We start from the raw sequence: 3,167 nt of genomic DNA on the forward strand, positions 1-3,167 counted from the left end.
CAAAAGAAAGAAAAGAAGGTGGGTGGCGCCTGTGGCTCAAAAGGGTAGGGCACCTGTCCCATATGCTGGAGGTGGCAGGTTCAAACCCAGCCCAGACCAAAAAAAAAAAAAAAAGGGAAGGGGGAGAGAAAAGGAAGAAAGACAAAATATAGAGCAGAAAAGAAGAGTACACCCTGTTATAAAAATAGAGCAGCCTGGGTGGTGCCTGTGGCTCAGTGAGTAGGGTGCTGGCCCCATATACTGAGGGTGGTGGGTTTGAACCTGACCCTGCCAAACTGCAACAAAGAAAAATATCCAGGCATTCTGGCAGACGCCTGTAGTCCCAGCTACTTGGGAGGCTGAGGCAAAAGAATCACCTAAGCCCAAGAACTGGAGGTTGCTGTGAGCTGTGACACGAAGGCACTCTACTAAGGGCAACAAAGTGAGACTCTGTCTCTTAAAAAAAAAAAACAAAAAAATAGAGCAGCCTATGGCTCAGATGATGACACCATCAGGAAATGATGGATGGAACTCACAGCCAATAAAGGATCAGGGGAGAAAACAATTGGCTAATATTATGAAAACTCAATCCAGAGTATAATCAGCAATAGAACCCAAAGCTCCATTCAATGCTTTCCAAATTTTTTTTCCCCAAATGAATGGGAATTTAATATGAATCTATGCACCTTACCAGACATGTTTATGCTTCCTACCAGAGATGTCTTAGCAATTCCGTATTCCTCACAAAGTCAGGATAATTGAAAAAGAAAAAAATCAATTCTAGTTCTGAATATTCATTCACAGTTAACTTCAAAAATGTATATGATATATACACAGAATGACTGACTACCTTTGACAGGTAAAAACATATGGTCCTCAGTCCCAAGTGGAAGAGTTAGTGGTTAACTCCTATTAGAAGGCTTCACATCCATAGTATCTGATAAAGAACTTTTATATATGGAATCTTCTTCACTCGCAATAGGCTCCTCTACACAAGAATCTAGAATTTTATCTGCACCAGAATGGACTTTTGTTTGTGCTTCTTTAAACTTTTAATATCTGGGCAGCACCTATAGGTCAGTGAGTAGGGCACTAGCCATATATACCAAGGCTGATGGGTTTGAACCCGGCCCAGGCCAGCTAAACAACAATGACAACTGCAACAAAAAATAGCCAGGCGTTGTGGTGGGTACCTGTAGTCCCAGCTTCTTGGGAGGCTGAGGCAAGAGAATCGCTTAAACCTAAGAGTTTGAGGTTGTTATGAGCTATGACACCATGGGCACTCTACCAAGGGTGACATAGTAAGACTCTATCTCAAGAACTAATAATAATAATAATAATAAAATAATAAACTTTTAATATCTGTATGAGAATTTCCACATAATTTGCAGATAAATGGTCTTTATCCTGTATAGGATTGAAAGTGCTTACTGATGGCCAAGAATGGTAACTCATGCTGTGGAAGGCTGAGGTAGGTAGATTGCTTGAGCTCAGGATTTTGAGACCAGTCTAAGCAACAGTGAGACCCCCAACACAACTAAAAATACAAAAACTAGCCAGGAGTTGTGGTGGGCACCTGTAGTCCCAGCTACTCAGGAGACTGAGGTGAGAAGATCACTTCAGCCCAAGAACTTGAGCTTGCCGTGAGCTATGATACCACAGTACTCTGCCCCAGTGAGAGTGAGACTCTTTTTTTTTTTTTTTTTTTTTGAGACAGAGCCTCAAGCTGTCCCCCTGGGCAGAGTGCCGTGGCATTACAGCTCACAGCAACCTCCAACTCCTGGGCTCAAGCGAGTCTCCTGCCTCAGCCTCCCAAGTAGCTGGGACCACAGGCGCCCGCCACAACGCCCGGCCATTTTTTGGTTGCAGCTGTCGTTGTTTGGCGGGTCCGGGCTGGGGATTCAAACCCGCCACCTTAGGTGTATGTGGCTGGCGCCTTAGCTGGCTGAGCTATAGGCGCCGAGCCAAGAGAGTGAGGCTCTTATCTCCAAAAATTAAAATAAAAAAAAGAGAGAAGGGCGGCGCCTGTGGCTGAGGGGGTAGGGCACTGGCCCCATATACCGAGGGTGGCAGGTTCAAGCCTGGCCCTGGCCAAACTACAACAATAAAATAGTCAGGCAGGCGACTGTAGTCCCAGCTACACGGGAGGCTGAGACAGGAGAATCGCCTAAGCCCAGGAGTTAGAGGTTGCCGTGAGCTGTGTGATGCCTCAGCACTCTACTGAGCGTGATAAAATGAGACTCTGTCTCTACAAAAAAAAAAAAAGAATAAGAAAAAAACCTACTGAAAGTGTCTGCTGAGCTCTCCCAAGAAAATAAAACTTTTCCCATAAATGCCACATATGTACTATTTTTCACCTGTATGTTTTCAAGAATGAGTGATAAAAAAACTAGAGAAAGCAAATGCCTGCCCACAAGTATCACACACATAAGACTTTTCTCCAGTGTGTCCATGGTTGTAATAGACCAGGGTGCTAGTTTGGGCAAATCTCTGTCCACACACCTATCACAGACGTAAGCCTTCTCTCCACCATGTTTCCTTGCAAGAACCTTGAGATTTCTTGAAGTTGCAAATTATAAATGGTATACATCACATTTATAGGGTTTTTCCTCACCATGATGAATTTGACTATGGAAGACTAGCTGGCATTTCTGAGCAAATCATTTATCAAACAATTCATATTTATATAGCTTCTCACCTATATGAGCTCTTTTATGTGTTCTTTGTTTTTGTTTTTTGAGACAAGAGTCTCAAACTATAGCTCCAGGTAGAGTGCCATGGCATCATAACTTATAGCAACCTCAAACTCTTGGGCTCAAGCGATTCTCTTGCTGCAGCCTCCCAAGTAGCTGGGACTACAGGCACCCACCACAACACTTGGCTATTTTTAGAGATAGGGTCTCATTCTGGCTCAGGCTGATCTCAAACCTGTGACCTCAGGCAATCCATCCACCTCAGCCTCCCAGAGTGCTAGGATTATAGGTGGGAGTTACCTCACCCAGTTCTTTTTTTTTTTTTTTTTTTTTCAGAGACAAAGTCTATGATGCCCTCAATAGAGTGCTCACAGCAACCGTAAACTCTTGGGTTCAAGGGATTGATATTCCAACCAGACCTTTCTTCAAGCATGTCTAGTTCGTTTTCAAACTGGAAATTATTGTGTGGGTTTCCCCCCCCCCTTTTTTTTTTGC

General features: G+C 43.7%; 1 protein-coding gene and 1 pseudogene across 1 annotated transcript in view; both read right to left on the reverse strand.

Moving 5' to 3' along the window:
- USP4 (ubiquitin specific peptidase 4) overlaps nucleotides 1–3,167 on the reverse strand; it is an 83,953-nt gene that overhangs the window by 63,446 nt on the left and 17,340 nt on the right. The window lies entirely within an intron of this gene.
- Nucleotides 664–3,167, reverse strand: part of LOC105888074 — a 3,774-nt pseudogene continuing 1,270 nt past the window's right edge.

Source organism: Otolemur garnettii, unplaced genomic scaffold, assembly GCF_000181295.1.
Source record: "Otolemur garnettii isolate 467f Iridium unplaced genomic scaffold, OtoGar3 scaffold00179, whole genome shotgun sequence".
Classification (NCBI taxonomy): Eukaryota; Metazoa; Chordata; class Mammalia; order Primates; family Galagidae; genus Otolemur; species Otolemur garnettii.